The sequence below is a fragment of the Lampetra fluviatilis genome, chromosome 66, assembly GCF_964198595.1.
Source record: "Lampetra fluviatilis chromosome 66, kcLamFluv1.1, whole genome shotgun sequence".
Lineage (NCBI taxonomy): Eukaryota > Metazoa > Chordata > Hyperoartia > Petromyzontiformes > Petromyzontidae > Lampetra > Lampetra fluviatilis.
Window position 1 is genome coordinate 5,333,357 of NC_136340.1, and position 15,067 is coordinate 5,348,423.

The following is a 15,067-nucleotide window of genomic DNA, read 5'->3' on the forward strand; positions in this document are numbered from 1 at the left end:
CTATAGCGAGCACCTATGAAGGCCGGAACGCCACGCGAGGGGGGGGTGGGTGGCCGATTCACACACACACACCAACAACAACAGCCGCCATTCGCCACTAAGTGGCGGTGACGTCACCACGGCGCCTGTGCCAGGCTAGGTGCACGTTGAGGCCACGTGAAGTGTCGGACGCCCGCTGGTAGGAGGTCACAGGACAGACCCAGGTGCCATGGGTCGTCTGACTTAGATGCCGTACGTACAAAGACAAAGATCCCCCGTGTAGCCTCAACAGGCTGTTGGGGCAAGTGCTCTTAGCGAGCACCTATGAAGGCCGGCACGACACACGAGGGGGTGGGTGGCCAGCACCACGCCCGGCCGCCTTTGTCTCTCCAGTGGCGATGTTTACTACGCACCGCTACACCAAGTACTCATTTGAGGCCGAGTCGACCTAGGGGAGGCCCAGGACCGGTTCAAATCATCGTCACCGGTGTTGGCCGTGAGCGGGAATCGAACCCGGGTCGCCAGGTTCGTAGCGCAGCGTAGCGCTAACCACTACACCACCGCTCCCCACACACACACAGTAACACACACACACGTACACACACACACGTACACACACACACGTACACACACACACACGTACACACACACACACGTACACACACACACACGTACACACACACACGTACACACACACACACGTACACACACACACACGTACACACACACACGTACACACACACACACGTACACACACACACACGTACACACACACACACGTACACACACACACGTACACACACACACACGTACACACACACACACGTACACACACACACGTACACACACACACACGTACACACACACACACGTACACACACACACGTACACACACACACACACGTACACACACACACGTACACACACACACACGTACACACACACACACGTACACACACACACACGTACACACACACACGTACACACACACACACGTACACACACACACACGTACACACACACACGTACACACACACACACGTACACACACACACACGTACACACACACACGTACACACACACACACACGTACACACACACACACACGTACACACACACACACGTACACACACACACACGTACACACACACATGTACACACACACACATGTACACACACACACACGTACACACACATGTACACACACACGCGTACACACACACACACGTACACACACACACACACATGTACACACACACGTACACACACACACGTACACACACACACGTACACACACACGTACACACACACATGTACACACACACACACACACGTACACACACACGTACACACACATGTACACACACACACACAAAGACAATTCCCCACAAAGTGCTGTTAGTGAGCACTGATTAAGGTCGGCATGGTGAGAGAGTTGGGGGAGGGGGGGGGCAGTGGCATTGTGGGTCTCTCCCAGAATCCCTTGCGGGCACAAAGGCTCACACAGAGAGAGTTGACACTTCACACCTCCCCCTCCTCCCCCCACTCAACATCCTGGGCCGAAATCTCACAAGGATTAGCCCCAAAGGCTGACACACATACATGCATACACATACACGCACGCACACATACATACATACACAAGCACACATACACACACACACACCAACTCTCTCACAGGCACACTGACTCACACACAGACTCACTCACACACACACAAACTCCCTCACACACACACAGACTCTCACACACGAACTCCCTCACACACACACACATATTCTCACACACACACTAACTCACACACACACTAACTCACACACAGACTCACACACAGACTCACACACAGACACACACACACATATGCTCTCACACACACACGAACTCCCTCACACACACTCCCTCACACACACACACTAACTCACACACAGAGACTCTCACACACACACATGCCTTTTGACCCTGGCACAGCAGGAAGCAGTGGTTATTAGCGAGCCCCAGCTGGGAGGCCAACTCTGAACAGGAACCTCAGCGTCCCACACTCACTCATTCACCCTCTCACCCTCTCACTCATTCACTCTCTCAGTCATTCACCCTCTCACCCCCTCACTCATTCACCCTCTCACCCACTCACCCCCTCACCCCCTCACTCATTCACCCACTTACCCTCTCACCCACTCACCCCCTCACCCACTCACCCCCTCACTCATTCACCCTCTCACCCTCTCACTCTCTCACTCATTCACTCTCTCACTCATTCACCCTCTCACTCACACCCTCTCACTCATTCACCCTCTCACCCTCTCACTCTCTCACCCTCTCACCTCACCCCCTCACCCTCTCACTCATTCACTCTCTAACTCATTCACCCCCTCACCCTCTCAATCTCTCACTCATTCACCCCTCACCCTCTCACTCATTCACCCTCTCACTCATTCACCCTCTCACCCTCTCATTCTCTCACCCTCTCACCTCACCCCCTCACCCTCTCACTCATTCACCCTCTAACTCATTCACCCCCTCACCCTCTCAATCTCTCACTCATTCACCCCCTCACCCTCTCACTCATTCACTCTCACTCATTCACCCTCTCACCCTCTCACTAATTCACCCTCTCACTCATTCACTCATTCACTCTCACTCATTCACCCTCTCACTCATTCACCCTCTCACCCACTCACGCTCTCACCTCACCCCCTCACTCTCTCACTCATTCACCCTCTCACCCTCTCACTCATTCACCCTCTCACTCATTCACCTTCTCACTCTCTCACTCATTCACCCTCTCATCCTCTCACTCATTCACCCTCTCATCCTCTCACTCATTCACCCTCTCACCCTCTCACTCATTCACCCTCTCACTCATTCACCCTCACTCTCTCACTCATTCACCCTCTCACTCATTCACCCTCTCACCCTCTCACTCATTCAACCCCTCTCACTCATTCAACCTCTCACCCTCTCACTCATTCACCCTCTCACCCACACACTCTCTCACTCATTCACTATCTCACTCATTCACCCTCACACCCACACACCCTCTCACTCATTCACCCTCTCACTCATTCACCCTCTCACTCTCTCACCCTCTCACCTCACCCTCTCACTCATTCACCCTCTAACTCATTCACCCCCTCACCCTCTCAATCTCTCACTCATTCACCCCCTCACCCTCTCACTCATTCACTCTCACTCATTCACCCTCTCACCCTCTCACTCATTCACCCTCTCACTCATTCACTCTCACTCATTCACCCTCTCACTCATTCACCCTCTCACTCATTCACTCTCACTCATTCACCCTCTCACCCTCTCACTCATTCACCCTCTCACTCATTCACCCTCTCACCCACTCACGCTCTCACCTCACCCCCTCACCCCCTCACTCTCTCTCATTCACCCTGTCACCCTCTCACTCATTCACCCTCTCACTCATTCACCCTCTCACTCATTCACCCTCTCACTCATTCACATTCTCACTCTCTCACTCATTCACCCTCTCACCCTCTCACTCATTCACCCTCTCACTCATTCACCCTCACTCTCTCACTCATTCACCCTCTCACTCATTCACCCTCTCACCCTCTCACTCATTCAACCCCTCTCACTCATTCACCCTCTCACCCCCTCACCCTCTCACTCTCTCACTCATTCACCCTCACACCCACACACCCTCTCACTCATTCGCCCTCTCACTCATTCAACCCCTCTCACTCATTCAACCCCTCTCACTCATTCACCCTCTCACCCACTCACCCTCTCACTTTCTGACTCATTCACCCCTCACTCTCACTCATTCACCCCCTCACCCTCTCACCCACTCACTCTCTCACTCATTCACCCTCTCACCCTCTCACTCTCTCACTCACTCACCCACTCACTCTCTCACTAATTCACCCTCTCACCCCCTCACTCACTCACTCTCTCACCCACACACCCTCTCACTCATTCACTCTCTCACCCACACACCCTCTCACTCATTCACTCTCTCACTCTCTCCCCCTCTCACCCACTCACCCTCTCACCCTCTCACTCATTCACCCTCTCACCTCACCCTCTCACCCCCTCACCCTCTCACTCATTCACCCTCTCACTCTCTCACTCATTCACCCTCTCACTCTCTCACTCATTCACCCTCTCACTCTCTCACTCATTCACCCTCTCACCCTCTCACCCTCTCACTCTCTCACTCATTCACCATCTAACTCATTCACCCCCTCACCCTCTCACTCATTCACCCCTCACCCCCTCACCCCCTCTCTCTCTCACTCATTCACCCTCTCACCCTCTCACTCTCTCACCCTCTCACTCATTCACCCTCTCACCCACACACCCTCTCACTCATTCACTCTCTCACTCATTCACACTCTCGCCCACACACCCTCTCACTCTCTCACTCATTCACCCCTCACCCCCTCACCCATTCACCCTCTCACTCTCTCACTAATTCACTCATTCATCCACTCACCCTCTCACTCATTCACCCACTCACCCTCTCACCCTCTCACTCATTCACTCACTCACCCTCTCACTCATTCACCCCCTCACTCTCTCACTCATTCACCCTCTCACTCATTCACCCTCTCACTCATTCACCCTCTCACCCACACACCCTCTCACTCATTCACTCTCTCACTCATTCACTCTCTCACCCACTCACTCACTCTCTCACCCACTCACTCTCTCACCCTCTCACCTCACCCTCTCACTCTCTCACTCATTCACCCACTCACCCTCTCTCACCCCCACTCGCCCACAAAGACAAAGATGCCCCGTACAGCCTTTAGCGGACTGTTGGAGTGAGTGGTATTAGCAAGTAGCACCTATCAAGGCCTGGCGGACCTCCATAGAGGCCACTTCTGTCCACGCCTCTTTCCCGCACTGGTCTCAGTCACGGTAAGCCCACAAGCTGCTAACCCCTAGCAGCCAAAACGAGTAAAAAATTTACCCGTAAAAACAAAGTTTTTCACTATAAATCCTTCATATGCGTGGCGGCTAGAGTCCTCTCGTCCTCTGGCTTGAGATGGCTGCCACCTATGGGTCAGATGATTGTCTGGCAGCATTAAGCAATTGGTAATTAAATATTTAAAAAAAAATTCTTAAAACGTAAAATTTTGGAATTTTTTTTTCACGAAAATGCATTGTCACGCACAACGAGTCTGTGTGCAAAATGTCAGCTCGATTGGATCACGGGAAGTGGGTTAAAAAACGACCGAAAGATTTGCACGGTCGTAAGCGCGCAAGCAAGCAAGTGAACTTAATATAAAGGATTTAAAAACAAACGTCGCTGGAAATCTTCTTTGAAAAGGGGGGAAAGACCCAGTGATGACCCCCTCCCCTCCCGCCGGGTCCGTGAAAAAATTGTCTTCCACGAAGCCGGTCCCTGGTGCCAGAAAGGTTGGAGACCGCTGATTTAGACGCTTCGTCAAACTCACGCAAACGGCCGGTTCTGTGGAGCAAGTCACCGTCGTTAAGTTGGGCCGGGGGTTCGACCTGTACCACGTAGACATCCGAACGTGGCGACATTTCGACGCTTTAGATCGGTGGGTCGGCCGCCTCGTCAACACGCAAACGGCCGGTTCTGTGGAGCCAGTCACCGTCGTTAAGAGGGGTCGGGGGTTCGACTTGTACGGCGAAGACATCCGGATGTGGTGTCATTTGGACGCTTTAGATCGGTGGGTCGGCCATCCGGAGGCGGTCGTTTCGTCAAACTCACGCAAACGGCCGGTCCCAACATCTTAATCTATTGCAGAGGTCGCAACCGGGTACCCGATACCCGTACGGGTATCGGGTACCCGTACGGGTATCGGGTACCCGGGTATCGGGTAGGGTACGGGTATCGGGTACCCGGTTGCGACCTCTGGGATGAAGCCACGTTGCAGGCGCGGGTGGGTTGATTCTAGGAACTTGAATTGTGAGAAGAGACAAGACGTTGGGAAATGAGTGACAAACGGTGACTCACCAGTGACTCACGGCCTACCCGTACCCGGCCGGGTACGGGTAGCCAGGTATCGGGTAGGGTACGGGTAGGCCGTGAGTCACTGGTGAGTCACCGTTTGTCACTCATTTCCCAACGTCTTGTCTCTTCTCACAATTCAAGTTCCTAGAATCAACCCACCCGCGCCTGCAACATGGCTTCATCCCAGAGGTCGCAATCGGGTACCCGATACCCGTACCCTACCCGTACCCGGCCGGGTACGGGTAGCCAGGTATCGGGTAGGGTACGGGTACCCGTTTGCGAACCTGGTGCGGCCAGGTACGGGTAAGAAATCAAAACCCGTTTGCGACCTCTGATCTATCGACTCCCGCGGATCGACGGCGGTGCCGTTTGTCGCTGGCCTCCCCACGCCGCCCCCCACCCCCCACCTCGCCCGACGCCTTTGGGGCCTTTGTGGGGGTCTGGGCTGGGTGGCGGTGGCGGCCGTTGTTTGGCTGAAGCGTGATTTCTGTAAGAATAAAATATTTAGAAAAAACAAAGTGTGGCAGGAGAGACGACGACGACGACGACGACGTTTGCGATTTGAAAGCTTCGACCGCTCTTTCTCGACGGCTTATCGAGGTTTGGGGGGGTTGGTGGGTCTCCCCCCCCACCAACCCTCCACCACCCCACCCACCCACCTCCGACCGCCCAGCCAAAATAAATTCCTCTTCTTGGTTCTTTCGGTAAAGTCACGTAGAAGGAAAGTAATAAAACAAAAACAAAACATAAAAAAATTATTATTTTATTATGTTTTATTTTTGTTATTTTATTATTTCCCTTCTACGTGATGACTTTACCAAAAGAACCAAGAAGATGAATCCCTGCAGTAACGAAAGCTTTACATCGAAATTTAATAATGTTTTATTTTATTAAGTTATATTTTTGTTATTTTATTATTTCCCTTCTACGTGACTTTACCGAAAGAACCAAGAAGATGAATCCCGGCAGTCACGAAAGCTTTACATCGAAAAAGAAATTCCGTTACGTAAAGTCACAGAGATTTCTCTCTCTCACCCCCCCCCCCACACAGTTCGACAACACAAAAAATACCCTCCCCAACATTGCTGCTTTGGGTACTGCCAAATGCGGTGGATAGCGATCGCCAAACAAACACCACGAGATGATGATGATGAGAAACATGCGTGTGCCTGTGCGCGTGCGTGGAGCGGTGGTGCAGCGGTAAGCGCGCCCTCTGCGCTACGAACTCGGCAGAGACCCCGAGTTCGATTCCCGCTCACGGTCGCGATTATCTGTACAGGTCTGTGTGAGTCTATGGTCTCTGTGTGAGTGATGAGTCTATGGTCTCTGTGTGAGTGATGAGTCTATGGGTCTCTGTGCGAGTGATGTGATGAGTCTATGGGTCACTATGTGATGAGTCTATGGGTCTGTGTGAGTCTAACGGTCTCTGTGATGAGTCTATGGGTCACTATGTGATGAGTCTATGGGTCTGTGTGAGTCTAACGGTCTCTGTGTGAGTGATGAGTCTATGGTCTCTGTGTGAGTGATGAGTCTATGGGTCTCTGTGCGAGTGATGTGATGAGTCTATGGGTCACTATGTGATGAGTCTATGGGTCTGTGTGAGTCTAACGGTCTCTGTGATGAGTCTATGGGTCACTATGTGATGAGTCTATGGGTCTGTGTGAGTCTAACGGTCTCTGTGATGAGTCTATGGGTCACTATGTGATGAGTCTATGGGTCTGTGTGAGTCTAACGGTCTCTGTGATGAGTCTATGGTCTCTGTGTGAGTGATGAGTCTATGGGTCTCTGTGCGAGTGATGTGATGAGTCTATGGGTCACTATGTGATGAGTCTATGGGTCTGTGTGAGTCTAACGGTCTCTGTGATGAGTCTATGGGTCACTATGTGATGAGTCTATGGGTCTGTGTGAGTATAACGGTCTCTGTGATGAGTCTATGGGTCACTATGTGATGAGTCTATGGGTCTGTGTGAGTCTAACGGTCTCTGTGATGAGTCTATGGGTCTCTATGTGATGAGTCTGTGGGTCTCTGTGTGAGTCTATGGGTCACTATGTGAGTCTATGGGTCTCTGTGATGAGTCTATGGGTCTCTATGTGATGAGTCTATGGGTCTTTGTGTGAGTCTAACGGTCTCTGTGATGAGTCTATGGGTCTCTATGTGATGAGTCTATGGGTCTCTGTGCGAGTCTATGGGTCTCTGTGCGAGTCTATGGGTCTCTGTGATGAGTCTATGGGTCTCTGTGTGAATCTATGGGTCTGTGTGAGTCTATGGGTCTCTGTGATGAGTCTATGGGTCTCTGTGATGAGTCTATGGGTCTCTGTGCGAGTCTATGGGTCTGTGTGTGAGTCTATGGGTCTCCTCCTAGGTAGACTCGGCCTCAAATGAGTACCTGGTGCGGTGTGTGGTAAACATCACCACTGGGCAGACAAAGGCGGCCGGGCGTGGCGCTGGCCACCCACCCCCTCGTGTGACGTACTGGCCTTCATAGGTGCTTGGTGCTGGCTTAACAGCACTTGCCCCAACGGCCGGTGAAAGGCTACACGGGCGACTTTTGTCTTTGTATTTGTGTGGCGGCAGGGGGTATGTTGTTAAGCATCACACAAGCAGTCAGGCAAACAGGTTTGCCTAATGCCTTTGTGCATATGCGCATGTATATGTGTGTACGTGTGCATGTGTGTGCGTGTGTACGTGTGCATGTGTGTGCATGTGTGTGCATGTGTGCGTGTAAGTGCGTGCGTGTAAGTGCGTGTAAGTGCGTGCGTGTAAGTGCGTGCGTGTAAGTGCGTGCGTGTAAGTGCGTGTGTGCATGTGTGCGTGTGTGCATGTGTGCGTGTGTGCATGTGTGTGTGTGCATGTGTGCGTGTGTGTGTACGTGTGCATGCGCGTGTGTGTGTGTGTGTGCATGTGTGTGCGTGTAAATGGGGAGCGGTGGTGCAGCGGTTAGCCCGCTGATTCCCGCTCAACACCGGTGACGATTATCTGAACAGGTCCGGCGGCTCACCCTAGGTCGACTCAGCCTCAAATGAGTAACCTGGTGCGTAGTAAACATCGCCACTGGGGAGACAAAGGCGGCCGGGCGTGGTGTTGGCCACCCACCCCCTCGTGTGCTGTGCCGGTAGCCTTCATAGGTGCTGCTACTCGCTAACAGCACTTGCCCCAACAGTCTGTTAATGGGGGGGGGGGGGGTCAATGTCCTCTTTGCACGAGTGAGAGGTAAGAGCAAAGAGCGTGTGGTGGTGTGCATGCTGGTGTGTTTGTTGTGCGTTGTGTGTGTTGTGTGTGTACTGTGTGTTTGTATGTGTGTTGTGTATGCTGTGTTGTGTGTGTGCTTGTATGTGTGTTGTGTATGTGTGGTGTATGTTGTGTGTGTTGTGTATGTGTGTTGTGTATGTTGTGTGTGTGTGCTTGTGTGTGTGTTGTGTATGTGTGTTGTGTATGTTGTGTGTGTGTGCTTGTGTGTGTGTTGTGTATGTGTGTTGTGTATGTTGTGGTGTGTGGTGTTTTGTGTGTGTGGTGTTTTGTGTGTGGTGTTCTGTGTGCGTGTTGTGTGGTGTTGTGTGTGTGCTGTGTGTGTGGTGTTCTGTGTGTGTGCTGTGTGTTGTGTGTGGTGTCGTGTGTGTGCTGTGTGCGTTGTGTGGTGTTCTGTGTGCTGTGTGTTGTGTGTGTGCTGTGTGTGTGCTACGTGATGTCGTGTGCGTGCTGTGTGTGTGCTTTGTGTGGTGTTCTGTGTGGTGTTCTGTGTGGTGTTCTGTGTGCTGTGTGTGCTGTTCTGTGTGCGTGCTGTGTGTGTGCTGCGTGTGCTGTGTGTTGCGTGTGTTGCGTGTGTTGTGTGTGTGGCTGTGTGGTGTTGTGTGTGTGGCTGTGTGTGCTGTGTGCGTGTCGTGTGCGTGTCGTGTGCGTGCTGTGTGTGTTGTGTGTGTGTTGTGTGTGTGCTGCATGTGCTGTGTGGTGCTGTGTGTGCTGTGTGTTGTGTGTGTGGCTGTGTGCTGTGTGTGGCTGTGGTGTTGTGTGTGCTGTGTGTTGTGTGGTGCTGTGTGTGCTGTGTGTTGTGTGTGTGGCTGTGTGCTGTGTGTGTGGCTGTGTGCTGTGTGTGGCTGTGTGGTGTTGTGTGTGCTGTGTGGTGTTGTGTGTGGTGTTCTGTGTGTGTGCTGTGTGTGGCTGTGTGTGCTGTGTGTGTGTGCTGTGTGTTGTGTGTGGTGTTGTGTGTGCTGTGTGTGTGGTGTTCTGTGTGTGTGTGTGCTGCATGTGCTGTGTGTGGTGTCGTGTGCGTGCTGTGTGCGTGCTGTGTGTTGTGTGTGTGGCTGTGTGGTGTTGTGTGTGTGTTGTGTGTGTGCTGTGTGTTGTGTGTGGTGTTGTGTGTGCTGTGTGTTGTGTGTGTACCGTGTGGTGTCGTGTGCGTGCTGTGTGTGTGTGTCGTGTGTGTGCTGTGTGTGTGTGTCGTGTGTGTGCTGTGTGTGCTATGTGGTGCTGTGTGTTGTGTGTGTGTTGTGTGTGTGGCTGTGTGTTGTGTGTGTGTGCTGTGTGTTGTGTGTGTGGCTGTGTGTTGTGTGTGTGGCTGTGTAGTGTTGTGTGTGCTGTGTGTGTGCTGTGTGTTGTGTGTGGTGTTGTGTGTGCTGTGTGTTGTGTGTGTGCTGTGTGTGTGCTATGTGGTGTAGTGTGCGTGCTGTGTGCGTGCTGTGTGCGTGCTGTGTGTGTGGTGTTCTGTGTTCTGTGTGTGCTGTGTGCTTTGTGTGTGCTGTGTGCGTGCTATGTGGTGTAGTGTGCGTGCTGTGTGCGTGCTGTGTGCGTGCTGTGTGTGTGCTATGTGGTGTAGTGTGCGTGCTGTGTGCGTGCTGTGTGCATGCTGTGTGTGTGCTGTGTGTGTGGTGTTCTGTGTGCGTGCTGTGTGTGTGTTGTGTGTGTGCTGTGTGTTGTGTGTGGTGTTGTGTGTGGTGCTGTGTGTGTGCTGTGTGCTGTGTGGTGTTGTGTGCGTGCTGTGTGTGGTATTGTGTGCGTGCTGTGTGTGGTGTTATGTGTGGTGTCATGTACGTGCTGTGTGCGTGCTGTGTGCGTGCTGTGTGCGTGCTGTGTGCGTGCTGTGTGTGTGGTGTTCTGTGTGTTGTGTGTGCTGTGTGTGTGCTATGTGGTGTAGTGTGCGTGCTATGTGGTGTAGTGTGCGTGCTATGTGGTGTAGTGTGCGTGCTGTGTGCGTGCTGTGTGCGTGCTGTGTGCGTGCTGTGTGCTGCTGTGTGTGTGCTGTGTGTGTGGTGTTCTGTGTGCGTGCTGTGTTGTGTGTGGTGTTGTGTGTGGTGCTGTGTGTGTGCTGTGTGGTGTTGTGTGCGTGCTGTGTGTGGTATTGTGTGCGTGCTGTGTGTGGTGTTGTGTGTGGTGTCATGTACGTGCTGTGTGCGTGCTGTGTGCGTGTGCTGTGCGTTGTGTGGTGTTCTGTGTGTGCTGTGTGTTGTGTGTGTGTTGTGTGCTCTGTGTGGGTGCTGTGTTCTGTGTGTGTGGCTGTGTGGTGCTGTGTGCGTGCTGTGTGCGTGTGTTGGGCATCACGGGGCAGCCTACGTCGTCACTGAAGTTCTGCTTAATGCCTTTGTGCGTGTGATTTTTTCTTTGCGGGAAAGAATGTGGCTCTCTGTTGGTCGGGCTGGGAGTGAGACGTGGATTTCGCTCCCCCCCCCTCTCTTCCCTCTCTCTGCCTCTCCTCTCGTCTCTACCCCCAACCCACATTCTTCCCGAGTTTCAAAGATTGACGGGGGAAGAGGGGGGAGCAGGAGGAGGAGAGAGAGTGAGCGTGAGACACATGAATGTGAGTCAACTCCCACACACACACACGGGTGAGACACACACACACACGGGTGAGACACACACACACACACAGGTAGAGACACACACACAGATTGGAGTACGTAAGTTGAACTTCTTTCGCGCCGTACGTAGCCAACCGTGTTAATACATACCCGACAACCCCCTAATCAGTGCCCTACCTTGTTACATGTGAATAGGAAACAAAGAAATCAAAAAGCGAAAATAAAATAAGAAGATAAAACAACTTTTATTATTTTCAATTTATTAGTTTTATTCTATAATTTTTATTTTATCTTCTTATTTTATTTTCGCTTTTTGATTTCTTTGTTTCCTGTTCACGTTACTTTACCGAACGAACCAAGAATATAAGTTAAGTCTCTGGGTTCCGTCTTAGTTTGGGGAGCGGTGACCCATAGACTCACATAGAGACCCATAGACTCACACAGAGACCCATAGACTCACACAGAGACCCATAGACTCACACAGAGACCCATAGACTCACACAGAGCCCCATAGACTCACACAGAGACCCATAGACTCACACAGAGACCCATAGACTCACACAGAGACCCATAGACTCGTCACATAGTGACCCACAGACTCATCACATAAAGACCCATAGACTCATCACACAGAGACCCACAGACTCATCACAGAGACCGTTAGACTCACACAGAGACCCATAGACTCATCACATCACTCGCACAGAGACCCATTGACTCATCATATAGAGACCCATAAACTCATCACATAGAGACCCATAGACTCACATAGTGACCCATAGACTCACACAGAGACCCATAGACTCATCACATAGAGACCCATAGACTCATCACAGAGACCGTTAGACTCACACAGAGACCCATAGACTCATCACATAGTGACCCACAGACTCATCACATCACTCGCACAGAGACCCATAGACTCATCACTCACACAGAGACCCATAGACTCACACAGAGACCCATAGACTCATCACAGCACTCGCACAGAGACCCAAAGACTCACATAGTGACCCACAGACTCGCACAGAAACCCATAGATTCATCACATAACTCGCACAGACACCCATAGACTCATTATTTCATTTTTATATTTTTTGTTTTCTATTTACGTGACTTTACCGAAAGAACCAAGAACACGAGACAAAACCGAGAACTTTTTTTGTTATTCTACCAGGCAAAAGCCCAACGAGCGACGCAGATTTTTTTCAGAAGTGTCCCAGGGTCGCAAACGACAGCTCTAGACGACGCAGAGGCTCATCACGCGGACATGTATAGCAGCAGCCAAACACTCTGCACGCGTCATTGCTGAACGTGGAGAGGGGAAAACCAGAGGGATCCGGAGGAAAATCCACGCGACCACGGGGAGAGACACGCAAACTACGAAGATACAACGGGCGTCAGGGCCGGGATCGAATCCACGACCTCCCGTATACCAGGCGAGGTAGTGAACATCTCACCACGGGGAGAGAGAGAGAGAGACACGCAAACTCCAAATATACAGCAAGCGTCAAGGTCAGGATGGAACCCACGACCTCCCGTATACCAGGCGAGGTAGTGAACATCTCACCACGGGGAGAGAGAGAGAGACACGCAAACTCCAAATATACAGCAAGCGTCAAGGTCAGGATGGAACCCACGACCTCCCGTATACCAGGCGAGGTAGTGAACATCTCACCACGGGGAGAGAGAGAGAGAAACGCAAACTCCTTTCCTACAAAGACAAAGATACCCTTCAAAGCCTTAACAGACCGTTGGGGCAAGTGCTGTTAGCGAGCAGCTCCTACGAAGGCCGGCACGGCACACGAGGGGGTGGGTGGCCAGCACCACGCCCGGCCGCCTTTGTCTCCCCGGTGGCAGTGTGTACACATCGCATCATGCACTCATTTGAGGCCGAGTCGATCTAGGGGAGGCCCAGGACCGGTGTTGGCCGTGAGCGGTAATCGAACTCAGGGTGGCCAGATTCGTAGCGCAGCGTAGCGCTAACCGCTACATCAACGGCTCCGACAACACATACATACAAGGACACACACACACAGAGTAAACACATGCACGCACGCACACACACACACGTTTTGCACATACACACGTAATGAGCAAAGTCTGCAGGACTGGATAACACATTCCGGCACCACAGAACATGACGCATTCCCAAACGCAAAATATCTCAAATATGCTGGCGAGGAAGTTTTTTTCTAAACTAAAACACACTTACACGCACACACTCGCAGGCACACACACACACAGGCATAGGCACACACACACACACAGGCACACACAGGCACACACACACACACAGGCACACACACACAGGCACACACTCAGAGACACACACAGGCACACACGCACACACTCAGACACACAGGCACACACAGACACACACACACACAAACACAGGCACACACAGACACACACTGGCACACTCACACACTCGCAAAAAAACACTCGCACTCACAAAAGTTGATAGTAACTTTGACAAAACACCCCAACACACATGCAACTCACACGAAGACAAATATACAAAGATCTCGATTTGAAGCTTTCGTGACTGCAGGAATCCATACTCTTTGCTTCTCTCGGTAAAGTCACGTGGGTAGAAAAAAATATTTTAAAAAAATAATTTATCGCGACGTTTCGATCGCAACACAACAAGCGGTCGTCCTCGGGGGGGAAAAAAATTTATCCGGCAAAGATCTCCCCCCCCCCTCCCCCCCCCCGTATAACCTTAACAGACTACTGGGGCAAGTGGCGCTAGCAAGTCGCACCCATCAAGGCCGGCACATCGCCACACGAGGTGGATGGGTGGGCGGGCGGCCGGCCGGCACCACAAACTAAAACTGAACTCAATCTCCTGTCGTCGTCGTCGTCGTCATTACTCCGTTAGCTCTTCCTCTCTCTCCGGCAGAAGTCGCAACCGGGTACCCGATACCCGTACCCTACCCGATACCCGGCTACCCATACCCGGCCGGGTACGGGTAGCCGTTTGCGACCCTGGTGTGGCCGAGTACGGGTAGGCCGTGAGTCACTGGTGAGTCACCGTGTGTCACTCATTTCCCAACGTCTTGTCTCTTCTCACAATTCAAGTTCCTAGAATCAACCCACCCGCGCCTGCAACATGGCTTCATCCCAGAGGTCGCAATCGGGTACCCGTACCCGTACCCTACCCGTACCCGGCCGGGTACGGGTAGGGTACGAGTACCCGTTTGCGACCCTGGTGCGGCCGGGTTAGGGTACGGGTAAGGAATCAAAACCCGTTTGCGACTTCTGAGTCGCACCCATCAAGGCCGCACAGCGAGGTGGATGGGTGGATGGTGCATTGTCTTTGAGTTGTGCGCCTTTTGG

At 52.1% G+C, this 15,067-nt stretch overlaps 1 protein-coding gene across 1 annotated transcript in view; it reads right to left on the reverse strand.

Moving 5' to 3' along the window:
- LOC144952185 (glypican-6-like) overlaps positions 1-15,067 on the reverse strand; it is a 60,143-nt gene that overhangs the window by 13,914 nt on the left and 31,162 nt on the right. The gene's annotated exons all lie outside the window — the stretch shown is intronic.